Source organism: Triticum urartu, chromosome 3, assembly GCF_003073215.2.
Source record: "Triticum urartu cultivar G1812 chromosome 3, Tu2.1, whole genome shotgun sequence".
NCBI classification, from domain to species: domain Eukaryota; kingdom Viridiplantae; phylum Streptophyta; class Magnoliopsida; order Poales; family Poaceae; genus Triticum; species Triticum urartu.
In genome coordinates, this window is record NC_053024.1 from 328,243,142 (window position 1) to 328,260,163 (window position 17,022).

Sequence of the window (17,022 nt, forward strand, 5' to 3'; positions counted from 1 at the left end):
TATCAATAGCATAATTTGGCATTGTTCATAATGCGGGGAGCTTTACCACACTACTAGATTACCATGTCAACATAACAAGCATAGATGAAGGGCAAAGAAAATCATTGTATCTATTTTGGATAATGTGCATGGCATGTTGTTCATATCATCAGCCACATCAGTAAGATAAAATAGGAGATGACAAGGTGCAAACGTGGGCTGCTTCACCACACACTGGATTATAGATCCACAAAATCAAGCATACATATAGGGAGTATTAAGTAATGTGCATGGTATGAATAAGGAATTTGGTTTACAAGTAAAACTTAGAACTTATGGTTCTTACGAACATGCATTTTGGTAGAAACAGCAAACTAAACAGCAGCAAATGATAGGGTTTATGAGAAAATTAAACAGCACTTGAGGATAAAGGCTTTAGAAGGACTGACTTACATTAACAGTTAACACTGTCTTTATAATGCCCTTCTCCATGTCAAGGGAAGGATAACTCAAGAATTTCAGCACATAATCTTCTTCATAAGCATTGCCTGTACTCTACATTTTGTAGAGAGTAAATATAGATATGATAATACTGGAAGGGATAGAGGATAATGAAGATAAGATGCAGATTGATGCTACATGATCAACTACCAATCCCTGGAAGTACAAGCGTTACAGGACAAAATGTACTGACAAGATCAATGAGCTACACTTCTGCACTGGCATTGTCTGTGTATTCTACTTGTTGGTAAGATCAAATATAGAGCTGATCTTTTTTAGTAAATGGTGGGCGAGGGAGATAAGATGCAGAATGCTACAAAATGAACCAATCCCCCTTGCCATAATACAAGAGTGTTTTGAACACTTGTGTACTGTACAAAACATTCTTATATTATGGGACGGAGGGAGTAGCTGTTAATGTAAGTATAGTGATAGACCATGTTCAGTCCTTACAAGAGGACTGCATAGCTAAACCTCTTCAAAAGCATTAGGTTGATTCTAAATTTATGTAAGAGTCCATACAGATCTTATAATGTCCACCAAATGGACGATTACGAGGCTAACATGCACAGTGATGCTACATAATCAAACAGCTATGAAAGTAAGTATGGTCATACAAGGCAAGAGGTACTCACAAGAGCAATGCAGTGTGCATTATAGTTGCGAGATTCTGTGGTCCCTTGAGAACGAATGTTCTTCTGCTAATAGTTTTCGTACAAGTGATACATTAAGAGACAGTACCTTACGCTGCAGCCGAGACCAATGTGTAACAGGATTATTCCAGTCACCGTCGGATAAATGTAGCACCGGAGACTTTACAGAAATTTCATTCAGAGGCTTGCCATCGAAGTGCGCTTGCCTCAGGTAGGAACGATACTTCATCAACGAGTGCTTGAAAAGCGCAACCAACCCTTGCTCGTCATAACAATCTAGTTTGCTCCTCGCCTATTTAAAAGAATGAAATCTTGTGTCTTCTGTTAGTAGAAACATATGCAGTAATGACCATGAATAACATTAGTACATTACTTACGCGTAAGTTGCGGAGGAAGACTGGAAATTGTTCTGTGTCTGCGGTATAATCTTTCCATGAAGGAAAGATGCACACAATGTTCCTGACAACAACATAAGCTTCATCTTCTAAACTGGGCAGAAATGGAACAGGGGTCCTATTTGCTGCAATTGGGGCTCTCTTTGGTTCGAAAAGGTATTTGGCAACTGGATTTGGTGTACTCTTTGCTGGAATGGGGGTTTTGCATCGTACAACTGGTGCTATGTCAACTGGCATATTCATACTGTTTGCTGCAGTTGGGGTCTGCTGAGTTGGGGCATCAGAAATGATCAGTGTAATAGGGCTAGAGTCTGCTAGAGTTGGGGTGTTTTGTGGGTCAGATGATATTGCAACTACACCTAATGGGCTATTTGATTTATCAGGTGCCACTACCTTTTCCGAATACTTTGCTTGTGCTCCTCCACGATCAGCAATCGCCCTCTACCTTTTGAATGTCTGATACACAAGAACAACATTTGAATGGATAAATATGGTATGATGACAGATGGAATATGTACTGAAAATGGATAGGCAGGGAGTATTCACATACACTATGTGTAAACTAAGCTAATGGAAGTTCAACAAAGTAGAAGCAATGCAAAGCATCAGTTGCAAAATATGTGCGAGCAATGTAACCTTGGAAAGTTAGAGCAAGTACCTTGATGGGTGAATAGGATAGGGCATCTTCCTCTGACTCCTCCACTAGGGAGCTACATTGACTTAGGTCTCCCTCTAGCTCAGAATCACTGTTAGGATCATATTCTGAGCATGAATCTGTAGGTGGAGAGCGTTGGCATCCAGACTTGATTTCAGTCCCTTAATGCCAAGTTTGACAGCCATGGCATTGTTCTGCTTTATTCTTTTCATGCGCGCAAGCTCATAATCATTATGATGCTGTTCAGAATCTGAGATTCATGAAAACATAAAAAGTAGTAAGATTGTCTATGGAATGCATTGCGGATTCAACTCGGAGAGTGTCTCCCTATAAACCCCTGCATATGCAAAGTTCACCTCCCCAACCATGCTGACCAAACCACACACAGAAATACAAACCCCTTATGTCTCTATAACAGGCAAGCACACATTTCAAAACTGAAGTAGGAACATTAGAATCATATGAAATTCGTATTTGAACAAATAAACTAAGCAATTATGAGTGGCGTAATGTTTAGCTTCAAGGGTGGAGTGTTGGTAGTGCGAGACAAAGCAAGTAGGCAGATTGTATTCCATGTAAAAGATCGAAACCTATGTAAAAGCTGGAAATGACACTTTCTATACAATGCAGTGTTCGTCACGCACACATGATGGAAGAGATCACATATAGAAATACTATTCACTCATGTCTACGGTTCCAGTATTTAGAAACAAGGTTGTCCACCCTAAATGAATATTGACAACAAATATGACAAGGCAAGCATAGATGTAGTGAATCAATCATTTACTTGTGAGCTTACTAGGACAAGTATGCAGAATTGTAACTTCAGTAAGAGACCGTCCAAAATCTGAATGAAGAAGTTTGTCTAGCACTTATTGTTTGCAACTAATCGACGTGAATAATTGGATATTATATCGCGTGAGTAAGAATGACAAGCAAAATTGTCAACAAACCTGGCTTGCAGTAGTAATCTGGGTCAATGTCACTACGACCAACAATCCAAAATGACTAGTTTCTGTTCCGAGGGCCAGAATTTTGAAAACCCTGTGATCTTTAGAGGTACTAAAGATTACCAAAATACATCTGAACCATTAAGTGTAGGTAGCACTGAGCACACAACAAACCCTATTGACAGTCCTACCTAATGAGTAATGAATCAATTAGAAAATGGGTGATGAGGAGTGGCTGCTGAGTGTTGAGGACGTATCTCATGATAAATGGGGGTGGCTTGGTGGGTGTTGCACGCCTGAGCCCTGAACGGACTGGGAAGGTAGGCACGGTGGTGCACCCGGGCAGCGGTGACGCTGTTGGGCGAGCGGCTCCTGGCCTCATATTAGTCTGGCGTCTCCTCCTAGAGTCATGCCGTCTGGGGATGGAAAGTCACCGGCGAGGCAGGCGGCTGGGGGCGAGTAGAGATCGGAAGCATGCAGCAGAACAGAGGGGAATCGGGGCCTGGGACGACCCAAAATCCCAGGGTGGGTTGGCCCACTATGGGCACCCTGTAGAGATACACACCCGAGTGGTGAACATGCATTTTCGAAACTAATTTAGGAACATTTACCTGACTAATTAAACAACTCTGTTTTAATAATATCAGATTCATATTTGAACAACTAAGCTTGTTTAGCTTGATGGGTGGAGCAGTGTTATTATGACACGAAGCACGTATTCTGATCGTATAGTGATCATAAAATGGGGAAACTCTAAGCATATTTTTTTGGCAAAAGAGGGTTTCCCCTCCGATTTCTATTAAAGAAACCACCACGGAACCAACATGATCAATTAAACCCTAAGCATGATCAATTAAACCGTATTATGGTTGTGCCATGACACATTTGAAGCTGCAAACTGGAGAAATGATATTTAACATCCATTGTTTGCTTCGAATAAGAACTAAATTCTAAGAGCTGGAATGAAAGTAGAGTAACCAAGTTAAGATCTATTTTCTGGTTGAGATCAAAAAGTTGAGGAGATATGAAGTACCACCTCTCTTGCGGCGCCGTGTAAGCATCGGGGGTGCGATGGCTGTCGGTGGCGTTGAAGAAGATCTGCGACGGTAGATGGGTGCATCGGGGGATAAGTCCCATTGCGGTGGAAGAGAAGGTCGTGTGAGTGGCCCCGGCAAAGAGGACGACGGCGTCGATGAAGCGAGAGGACGCGATGCAAGGCTATTGGTCCGTCGCCGTGGATGAGAAACATCCATCTCTAGTAGTGGACGACACGGTCTTGGTAGGCGCTCCGGCATGGTGGAGGAAGGTGGTGATGGATGTGGTGGAGGACGGCGGCGATGGATGGGGTGGCGGACGGAGGCTGGTGTGGGGATGGGGTGTTCTAGCGCGGATGGTGTATGAATGGGAAAATGGAGGGAGAGGTACGGGGAACCATGTTTTTGGGACGCGCCTGTCTGAAATATGGGAAAGTTACGAACTTAGCCCCCGTTTAAAATTTGGACGTCTCGTCGGTTGGGGATAGGACGGTAATCTCGCATCTCGCCAATATTTGCCCAGAGCGGTTTCGGGTGAGGATAGGGTTGTTGTAACGCCCTCGATGCGGCTATATCTCCCACGTGTCGAAGCACGGCTTAGAGGCATAACCGCATTGAAAGCAATGTCGCAAGTGAGGTAATCTTCACACAACCCATGTAATACATAAGGGAAAGAGATACATAGTTGACTTACAATCGCCACTTCACACAATTACATGAATAAAGCATTACAACATCCAAATACAATCAAGGTCCGACTACGGAACCAAAATAAAAGAAGAACCCCAAATGCAGCAAGGTCCCCGATCGACCCCAACTGGGCTCCACTACTGATCGACTGAAACGAAACAACACAAAGGACAAGATCTTCATCGAGCTCCTCCTGAGCTCAGTTGCGTCACTGGCACGGTTCAACGGCACCTACAAGCTGGTTTTGGAAGTATCTGTGAGCCACGGGGACTCAACAATCTCGCACCCTCGCGATCAAGACTATTTAAGCTTATGGGTAAGGTAAAGGTATGAGGTGGAGCTGCAGCAAGCGACTAGCATATATGGTGGCTAACATACGCAAATGAGAGCGAGAAGAGAAGGCAATGCACGATCGGGAAAGTATGATCAAGAAGTGATCCTAAACAACATACGTCAAGCATAACTCCAACAACCGTGTTCACTTCCCGGACCCCGCCGGAAAGAGACCATCACGGTTACACACACGGTTGATTCATTTTATTTAAGGTCAAGTTCAGGTTTTCTACAACCGGACATTAACAAATTCCCATCTGCCCATAACCGCGGGCACGGCTTTCGAAAGTTCAAATCCCTGCAGGGTGTCCCAACTTAGCCCATCATAAGCTCTCACGTTCAACGAAGGAATAGACCTCCTCCCGAGACATTCCGATCAGACTTGGTATCCCGGTACAACAACACATTTCGACAGGGTAAAACTAAACCAGCAACACCGCCCGAATGTGCCGACAAATCCCGATAGGAGCTGCACATATCTCTTTCTCAGGGCACACTCAGATGAGACATCCTACGAGTAAAACCAACCCTCAAGTTGCCCCGAGGTGGCCCCGCAGTTTGCTCGGTCGGACCAACACTCAGAGGAGCACTGGCCCGGGGGGGTTAGAATAAAGATGACCCTTGAGTCTGCAGAACCCAAGGGAAGGTGGTAGGTTGTTAGTGCAAATGGTAAAACCAATGTTGGGCATTGCTGGAGAAGCTTTAGTTAAGGCGAACTGTCAAGGGGTTCCCATTATAGCCCAACCGCGTAAGGAACGCAAAATCCGGGAACATAACACCGATATGACGGAAACTAGGGCGGCAAGAGTGGAACAAAACACCAGGCATACGGCCAAGCCTTCCACCCTTTACCAAGTATATAGATGCATTAATTAAATAAGATATATTGTGATATCCCAACAAGTAAACATGTTCCAACAAGGAACAACATCTCCATGTAACAACAAGGAACAAACTTCAATCTTCACCTGCAACTAACAACGCTATAAGAGGGGATGAGCAAAGCGGTAACATAGCCAAACAACGGTTTGCTAGGACAAGGTGGGTTAGAGGCTTGGTTCAACAATATGGGAGGCATGATAAGCAAGTGATAGGTATCGCATCATCGGCATAGCAAAAGAGCGAGCATCTAGCAAGCAAAGATAGAAGTGATTTCGAGGGTATGATCATCTTGCCTGAGATCCCGCAAGGAAGAAGAACGAGTCCATGAAGAAGAAAAACGGGCATAGACGAACGAATCCTCACAAACGCGACGTTATTGGAACCAACCCGAAGAAGCAAACACCGGAAAGAAGCACACAACATAGTAAACAACCAACAAATGAACATGGCACGGTGCGCAAACAAGTATGATGCATGTCCGGTTTAATGAAGCATGACATGGCAAAGTGCACAAGCAATCCTACAAATTAAATGGAGCTCAATATGCAACGAGTTGCATATTGACGGAGCACCACATCAATTATTTAGTTCGATCTCGTTTATGTACCCAACAATATTAAATGTTGTTAAACATGGCAAGAGAGTGAAGCAAATAAAACTACCTATCTAGTCAAGTTTAGATGAGGCCGGGAACAACAAACAACAAATCCGGGACTCCTCATGTGCATATATTAGGTTAGGTCCTGTTCTGCCCTAAACCATATTTTAGAGTTGTTAAACATGCAAAGTAAGGTCACCATGTTAATCTAGGCAAAATTCTACCCCATTTACATATAAAGTTTATTAAAATCCGAGCTACGGTTAATTAGTTATGAATTAAAGCATTTTTAACATGGCATAGGAGCAAATTAAAGCAAACATCTTTTTAAGCATTTTAAACATGGATGGAAATGACATATTATGAAACTACACAAAATTCTAAGCAACTTTCATATATTAAGTTTTTCAATCCGATGCACGGTTGTGGAATTATTAAATGCATGATCAACAAGGGTTTTTCTGTAAAACTGTTTTACACTGGATAATAGCTAAAATCACTGGAACAGAAAAAAAACGTATCTGGCCGAAATGGACTAGCCCAACAGCAGGGAAAAAAAGGTGGGCGCTGGGGGTGTGGCCTCACCCATGGGCCAGGCCCAAGCGAAGAGGAGAAGGCAGGCCGGTGGGCCGGCTGGAGCTGGGCCTGGGAGGCCAAGGCGGGGAGGAGGCCCACGCGGGCGCTCGTCGTCTCCTTGACAGGAGAAAGAGCGAGGCCATGGCGGCGCCGGCGACGGCAGGCAGAGGGTTCCGACGAGCTTCGAGGCGAGGCGGGGCGGACCCTGGCAGATCCGGCGAGGCCGGATCCGATCCGGGCGAAGACGGCGGCGCTCGCGGCGACGAGGACAGGCGACGAGGAGGAGAAGGCCGGCGGAGAGGGGCCGGCGAGGCTGACGAACTCCGGCGAGCGGTCGAAGGAGCGGCGAGGTCGCAGGGGAACCAGATCCATGGCGAGGGTGCCGGATCCGTGGAGGTCCGGTGGCGTGCCAGCAACCACGGCGAGCGGCGGCGATCCATAAGGCGGCGGGGACGCTGCGGGTCTGCTCCGGCGGTGAAGGCGCGTGGTGGCGCGGTGGCAGCGAAGAGAAGAGCCAGGCGGCGCGGGATCCGGGCAGCAGCGGGCAAGCGGCAGCGGCACGCGGGCCTGCGCGGGCCCGCGATGGGCTCCGCGGGCCGCGGCGAAGTGGGGCGGCGCAGTGGGCTGAGGTGGCGGGCACCGATTGGGTGAGGGCAGCGGCATGATGACGTGTCATCCCCTGATTCGCCGGAGTGATGTGGAGGCTGGACATGTCCGGCGGCGGGGCTTTTGTCCGGTGGCGCGAGGTAGGGGAAGGCTAGGGTTAGACCTGCGCGGAATTTTCGGGGAGAGCCACATATATATAGGTAGAGGGAGCTAGGAGAGTCCAAATGAGGTGCGGTTTTCGGCCATGCGATCGTGATCGAACGACCGAGATGATGGAGCAGAGTTAGGTGGGTTTTGGACCAAATTGGAGGGGTGTTGGTCTGCAACACACACGAGGCCTTTTCGGTCCCTCGGTTAACCGTTGGAGTATCAAACGAAGTCCAAATGGTACGAAACATGACAGGCGGTCTACCGGTAGTAAACCAAGGCCGCTTGACAAGTCTCGGTCCAGTCCGGAAATGTTTAATCCCCACACACAAAAGAAAGGTAGAAATGACCATCGGAGGAGAACGGAACGCCAGATTGAAAAATGGACAACGGGGAAAAGCTCAGATGCATGAGACGATCACGTATGCAAATGAAATGCACATGATGACATGATATGCAATGCATGACATGCAAGCAACGACAACGCAACAACAACGAATAACTGGACGACACCTGGCACATCGGTCTCGGGGCGTTACAGTGGTTGGCACCCATGGTGTATGAACGGGGATGACAGGTAGGGTGGTTGTGTCACGTTTGAGTGAAGTTATAAACCTGCCCCTATTGAAAATATTTGGCTACATCGATTTCGGCCGAGTCGAGTTTGTTTTGCCGCCCACCGTGTATGAATGGTGAATGGAGAGGGAAATAGAGGTCTTTCAGACGAGCTTGAATCAAATGAGTTTTGCCGCCCATGTGTGACGCCCACCGTGTCGGAATGGGCTCAGAGGTGGTCGTGTCACGTCTAATTGAAGTTACTAACCTACCCCTATATAGAGCAGTGGAAATCGGGTCGATGGATTGTCCGTGTAATGGGTAGACAGTAATTTCCGTCTCCCAAACACTTGGCTTCGGGCAGCCGACGTGGGAGTGGACATTTTGCTTCTTCTTTCGAATTTTGGGACAATAAGTATCCACGCTTACCCTGGCAACTAAATTCAAATCCATTTTTATTCCTATATGAATCTTTATAAATCATTCTATGTGTTTTTATATATCTTTTCAAAAGGACGACAAAGATGTATTCCACTATCATATATGAATATGGTTTACAAATGCCGATACTCAAATTCAGAAACTAGAATCCAGTTTAAGGTGAATTCGAATATTTGGAACACTTCATGTCCAACTCAAATGTCACACGCAACATAATGTGTACTCCCATTTATATATGTACACAAGCGATGTATGGAGATTCAAATACCGAGTCAATCAACCAAGAATGTACAGAACTAACAGGCATATAAACACTTATAGAGTATATGGATCAATAATATCAACTAACATACAAAAGCCAGGCCACTGTACTTTTTTTGGCTACAACATCATCCTTTTTTAGCCAGTATCTTGTCCCTTTCCGATGCGTGCCACTTATGGTCCATATATACTACTACTATTGCTGAATGCACATTCAGCCCGATTGGCATATTTGTAGGTCTGGCACAGCAATCCAAATGAAATGTCTCCAAGTCTTATCAATTAATACAGACTTGTGCTAAAATAAAATTACAAACCAAAAAACAAAAAAAATTATTACATGATCTCTAAAACAAATGGTTTAATTGATTACATGAACAGACAACACAAAGGTTATTCAACTATGGAAAGAACATTTCACCTATGATTTACCAAGTAGGAATTTAATTTCCTTTTTTCCTTCAGGACCTTAACAATCTGGTCAGTCTCAGCTTGCTTCGTTTTGAAATCCACCAAATATTTAATGGTTGTCTTGAGTACTGCTTGTGATTGTGCTGTTTGCTTCCTCAACATGTCAACTTCATCTCTAAGTGCAGAAGCAGAATCTCTTTCTACCACTAGTTTGGCCTCTAGAGCATCAGCAGTTGGCAATTCATAATGCACGGTTGGGGAACTCTCTCTTTGATCTTGGGCTAACCTGTTTTGCCATTAAAGTTCCGATTGGATTCAGAAAAGTTGAAGTTAGCAAAACATCTCAACTGGGAATTATAACAGCAAACCAGTTACGTAAACAAGGAATTAAAGAGTTTCAATTGGATGCTGAAAAGTAGTTATTAACATCATTGTAACCCGCTGTTGCAGCAGCAAAGCAGTTAAACAAACAAGTAGAGATTTAAGTTAAGGCAAACAGGTAATTCTTAACAGTAAGTATCAAACACATAGATAGGTGTAGTCTACAATATGTTTAACGGGCTGTGCCATTATGTAATCAGTAGCAAACTAAATTAAGCCAAGCAACATAATTGAACAATTTTGCAATAAGTGTCTAACTAAAATTCCAAGATGCAGGTAACTGAACTTACGCTAGTTCTTTGTACAGGCACACTGCAACTTCTATTTCGCTTACAAGGTTGTACGAAGGAGTCCATGGCATCAATTGTTTGGATACGCAGTCCCAATACTTCTTTCTTCCCACACTGCATGGGTAAGTCGAATGGTTAATCTGGTAAGATGGTGCGTCCTTGATATGTTATATGAGGATGTGTAGTCAGACTAGTTGTAGCCAAACACATCACACTGGCTTTTACTGTATATTTCATGCGATTAATTTTGGCATATCGAGATCTAAGCAATCTACAATAGGATGAAAAGACTGGCATCCTTCACATTATTAGCGAACTCAGTTCATAGAAACAAGCAATTCAACCATTCTATGGGTAAATCAAAAGCGCCACTAGAATATTTTTCACTATCCAATCATACACGCAAAAAGGGGCGACACCACCATAGGGGCTGGTATGGGCGGCCGCCTCAGGTGGCTGGAAAGTGTGCACCTAGTTTGAGTCATCCTGGTTGGCCCACGCTAGTTTTGTTCGTCCCAATGCACGAGCAAGCAATGTAAAAAAATGAAGAAAAATGTTTGAATTTGGATGGGCCAATAAGATAAGTGCAAGGCAGGACCTATAGCAGGCTCGCGGCCCAAATGAGCGCCTCCCATATCAATCGACAGAAGGAAAAATCACAATTCATTCGCTCCAGCCTCCAGTCTGGTTCGCTCCTAACCTAGCCACCGCTGGACAGACCGACACCGCACTTCCTCGCACCCTCATTGGAGGGCGGTCGTCGGGCTTCAAGCGAACGGAAGGACAAGAAGATGAAGATCCAACCCTGGGTGTAGCCTGCGTGGGAGGCAGCGGCGGCAGCACGGGCATGGCATCGAGCTTGCGCAAACGGACAGTCGCAGCTTGCAAGAGTAGCATGCGCAATGAGCAGGTACATCACATCCCTGATTATATCTAATTCAACTCTTCAATTTCTGGCTAATAGTTAAACCTGACGGTGTGGTAAAACTGCTTGTATGTAGGGAATCTATGAGAAAATGAAACCAATTTCTACTTATTTTATAACTCCCAATCAATACTGAACTGGCTGGATCTGATGTATCTAATCAAGTTTTCGGTGCAAACATACAAGCTCATGTTGTTCTTGAGCCTGAAGTGTCTAATGAACAGACTGCTAATGAAGGATTTGATGCAAACATTTTACATGCTCCTGGTGATGAACATACACTACAAAAAAGGCACATCCATGACATTTTGGGCCGAACGAATTTTTTTCCTGTCATACATATGACACTTCTATGACGATAATTGTGACAAAACCCGGTATCATCGTAGATGTGGTGGGCTCCTACTTCTATGACAAAAAATCATGACATAAAATGGGCTTTTCGTCCTGGGCGGGCCGGAGACGCAGATGCATGACATTCTCTGGGCCGTCCATGACAGAAAAAATCATGGTAGAAGCGAGTGGGGGAAATTTAGGGGAGTTCCCGGTTACGGTAGGAGGTCGGAGGCCGAGCGATGCGCGTTTCTCTCATACACGTACGCGCGTGTGTGCGAGGCGTTAGCTCTAATTGAACCCGAGCGAGGCATTGGGCTCTAACTGAACCCGAGTGATTGCACTGCAGGCTACGCGTTACTGAACCCGAGTGATCGATCGATGGCTGTTAACTGAACCCGATCGAGCGATTCCTTCGCTACTGCTGCTAACTGAAGCCGATCGATGGGATGAACAGTGAGCGTTGCGGGGGGGGGGGGGGGGGGGGGGGGTGGGGGGGGGGGGGGGGGGGGGGGGGGGGGGGGGGTTGGATGAACAGTGAGCGTTGGCGTTGCCTCTGGATCAACAGGATCCCGTGGTGTGGTGGACGGCTGGATAAACAGTAGACGGTGGAGGGGTGCCCGTGGAGGGGTGGATGAACAGGACCCCGTGGTGTGGAGGGCTGGATGAACAGTAGACGGTGGAGGGGTGGTTGAATAGGACCCCGTGGGGTGGAGGGCTGGATGAACAGTAGACGGTGGAGGGGTGGTTGAACAGTAGCCGGTGTAGTAGCGCGCGGTGGAGGATGGATGAACAGGAGCCCGTGGAGGCTGGAGGAGGTCGACGGTGGAGATGAACAGTATCCCGTGGAGTCCCGTTTTGCGGTACGCCAGACCCCTCCCGATGAACAGGACCCCCGTTTCGACCGTAGCGCTCCAACACAAGTCCGTTTTGTCCGTTTTGCGGTACGCCACACCCCTCCCGATCAACAGGACCCCCGTTTCGACCGTAGGAGGTCCGTTTCCTCCGTTTTGCGGTACGCCAGACCCCTCCCGATGAACAGGATCCCGTTTCTAACGTGGCCGGCCGAACACAAGGTCGTTTCCTCCGTTCTGCGGTACGCCAGGCCTCGTTTCCATCGCCTGTTCCGTCCAAGCCCTCCCGATGAACATGATGCATTTCGTTGCCTCCCCATGAACACGACGCATTCTGTTGCCTCCCCATGAACACGACGCATTCCGTTGCCTCCCCATGAACACGATGACGACGCTGTTTCTCTGTTCCGACCCAGCCATGTACACAAGCCATGGCCGTACGTATGCACGAGTAGGTGTTCGAGACCCCGTCCGTATGTACACATACGTGGCCGTATTTTCTTTCTTGCACCCTGGCCGCTGTACGTACGTGTAAATGCTACGTGCGCACCTCTACTATGACACGTGCGCGCCTCTACTATGACATGTGCGCGCCTCTACATCGACCGGTATGTACGTACACGTTCGCGACCAGAATGACAATGCTACGTACTTTTCGACCAGGTGTGTCCCGACTGTCAGGCACTTCCTTGCCTGCAAAGATGTAGCTGGTCGGTCCCAGCAGTCATGGGCGAATCGTTTTTTTGCTCGGACGCACTTCCTTGCGTGCGAAGATGTAGCTGGTGGGTCCCAGCAGTTAGGGGGAAATGGCACTTCCTTGCTGCGGCCGTGGACCCAGCTGTCAGCCTCTCCACGTACAGTCCACGTCCAATGGAAGTCGTTCCTTGACCACGTTGACCACGCCGCGCCGAGAGCACCAGGGCGGTGAACGACGGCGAGGCCTAGGAAGGGGACTACACGGAGGCAGGGAAGACTCGGCAATTGTTTCCCATGCGGAGGGCAGTACGACTGTACGAGGGTTTACCGGTTCGTCTGCCATCGCCGGAGAATAACATCAGCTGTGGGTGAGTAGAGGGATGGCTAGGCCAGCGATGGGAGTACGGTCGGGCGATGAGGCCTGCGCGATAGCACAGCCGGCCGTGAGGAGGAGGGAGAGGCAGTCCCACCGGCGCTTGTTTGAGCTGCTGGAGCAGGAAGAGCAGAGATTGAAGAAGCACGACGACCATTGGATGGACATCCAACAGTAAGTGCTTGTGCGTCAACCTTTTTTTTAGGAAAGCCTCAAATATGTGGAAAATAGCATACAACCCATCTGCCATTATTTCTAATAATTTACAGCCCATTTGCTAATTCTTAAGGTTTTTTTGGAGCCCATATTCTTTTTGTTAGCATTACAGCCCATATTGTGGCAACGGTTAAAATTTTATACGAAATTTTGCATATTTCGGTGCGGTCCGAACTGTTTTTAATCCCAAAATTTTGACTCACATTCAAACTGATTTTAAAAATAAATGTATATCAATATAAAATCCAAGAACTTCTCCACGCATAAAAATTAATGTAATTTAAAATCTTGATATGAACAAAAGATATTTGAAACTAATTGTCGGTTTGATGTGTTTTAAAAATGTACAGCCCATTTCTCATTACTGATGGGCCATTTTCTCGGCCAGCCAAATGAAAGCTCTCCTCGTCTTGAAAGATTTGCAGCCCAACAGGCCTGACAAAGCGACTTACTTGGCAAATCACAAAAAAACTAGGCTGTGGCCGTGGACCCAGCTGTCAGCCTCTCCATGTACAGTACTCTTCTGATGGAAGTCATTCCTTGACCACGTTGACCACGCCGCGCGGAGAGCACCACGGCGGTGGACGACGGTGAGGCCTAGGAAGGGGACAACGCGGCAGTGGAAGCCCGTGCGGAGAGGACTACGAGGGTTCACTGGTTCGGTTGCGGTGTGAGGCTGTCGTCGGCGCAGGGCCTGGCCAGCGGTGGGAATAGTAGGGGGCAGTGAGGCCTCTGCGGCAGTACAGCCGGCCACAGGAGGCAGGAGCATGCGGCACGACCAGCGTTGCTTTGGGCGGCTGGAGCAAGAAGACCAGAGGTTGAAGAAGCACTACGGCCGTTGGATGGACATCGTATGGTCACTGGAGCTAGAATCGTTCATATTGACTAAGTTGACAAAGCCCTTCGTCCCCGTCAACTTAGTAGGCCCACAAGTCAGCCTCCCAGCAAGGTGGGTCCCAGCTAGCCGGGGGAGTATTCTTTTTCTTGTGCGTAATAAGGAGGCACTTCCGGTGGGTCCGAGCTGACAGCGGGGGGAACGTTTTTTTCACGAAATACTGTGGCCCGTCCGGTGGGTCCCAGCAGTCAGGGGGAAACGATTTTTTTCGCAAAATACTGGTGGCCCGTCCGGTGGGTCCCCGCTGCCAGGTGGAGGAATAATTATTTTCCACGTAATAAGGAGGCACTTCCTTGCGATTGCCGTGGACCCAGCTGTCAGCCTCTCCACGTACAGTACTCTTCCGATGGAAGTCGGTCATTGACCATGTTGACCACGCCGCGCCGAGAGCACCAGGGCGGTGGACGACGGCGAGGACTAGGAAGGGGACGACTCGGAGCCGGGGAAGACGCAGCAGTGGATGCCCACGCGAAGAGGAGTACGAGGGTTCACTGGTTCGGCTGCGGTGTGAAGCTGTTGTCGCCGCAGAATAACAGGGGGTGTGGGTGAGTATAGGGATGGCCGGGCCAGCGGTGGGAGTAGTAGGGGGCGGTTGGGCCTCCGTGGCATCACAGCCGGCCAAGGGAGGTAGGAGCACGCGGCACGACCGGCGCTGGTTTGGCCGGCTGGAGCAAGAAGACCAGAGGTTGAAGAAGAACAGGAGCTAGAATCGTTCATATTGACTAAGTTGACAAAGCCCTCCGTCCCCGTCAACTTGGTAGGCCCACAAGTTAGCCTCCCACTATGCTGGGTTCCAGCTGGCAGGGGGAATATTCATTTTTTTGTGCGTAATAAGGAGGCACTTCCTTGCGTGCGAAGATAGCTGGTGGGTCTGACATGTCAGCGGGGGCACTTTATTTCATGAAATACAGAGGCCCTTCCAGTGGGTCCCAGATATCAGGTGGATGAATCATTTTTTTGCGCATAATAAGGAGGCATTTCCTTGTGTGCGGCCGTGGACCCAGCTGTCAGCCTCTCCACGCACAGTCTACTTCCGACGGTGTCGTTCGTTGACCATGTTGACCATGCCGCGCCAAGCACATCCAAGGTGGCGGACGACGGCGAGGCCCCGGACAGTAACAAGCCGGAGATGGGAAGACGCGGGAGTAGAGTCGCAGACAGAGAGGTGTACGAGGGTTAACTGGTTCTAGTGCGGTGTGGTTTGGCAGTCGGTGGAGAAGAACAGGAGGTGTGAAGGGGTGGCGGGATGGCCTGGCCAACGGTGGAGTGGCGCTGGAGGAAGAAGACGAGAGATTGAAGATGGATGCCCGTCGTTGGATGTAAATCCAATGGCTAACATGTCAGAATCATTTTTTGACTAAATTGACAACGACTTGCATTGGCTTCGACCTATTGGCCCACATTTCAGCCTCCAAATATGTGGCACGTATTCAACCCATTTTTTTTCAGAATTTACAGTCTTTTTTGCGCGGTAGAATTTACAGTCAATTTGATCTTTTTTTTGAATTACAACCCTTAGCTAGGCTGGGTGAATAAATAATGTAGCGTCCATGCGGCCCATTTATTTTATTTCCTAAAAAATTACAGGCCGTTTGCACTTTCTCAAAATACACGATTTTGCTGGGCTGATTCTAATTATAATGTTGGGTTGGGCCAACAATGTTATCAAAAAATAAAAAGGGGCTGAGCATTTTGTTATAAATATATTAAAATAATAAGTGATATTATTACATTCGTCCTGAAATCTTACCAAGCTTTTGTACACAATCACTAGGATTTTCGTGCCAAAACAATCCAGGATTTTATTTGTTAAGAAATTATTTTTCTAAGTTGATAAGATGTGGGATATTGTTTTCTTACATATGTAAGTATCTGTTAAATATATGATGACAATAAAAATAATATATAATAACATATAAAATATATTTTTTAGAAAAAAAAGGGAGCATCTCCCCGGTTCCATTGCTGAGAACAAAACCACAACATATACTGATACAGCAGCTCAAAGAGCAGTTCAAAAGCAAAGGTAGAAAGATACAAATTAGGGGGTGGATGAACAAGTTCTCTAAATAACACAAATCACCCGAGCGGTGCAAAAGGCAGAGCGGATAGAGCACTCAAGTGACACAAGGAGGGTCCAGCGAAGCCTTCATGGTCTTCAGCCGAGGGGCCGTGTCAGCCTACGGCGACCAGTAAGCAAGCGGAGACACCGGGCTGGATAGCGTAGCATGGTGGACGTCCCTCTTTTTCGGCGCCAGGTGCCCATCATCTTCATCAGAGATCTTGAGACGAGCCCACGGGTCCAGCCCCACAGCAGGTCAAGCCTTGTTCAGCCACAAGTGATCGCCAACGGTTTCTGGAGGGATCTTGTTAGGGTTTCCACGAAGCTCGT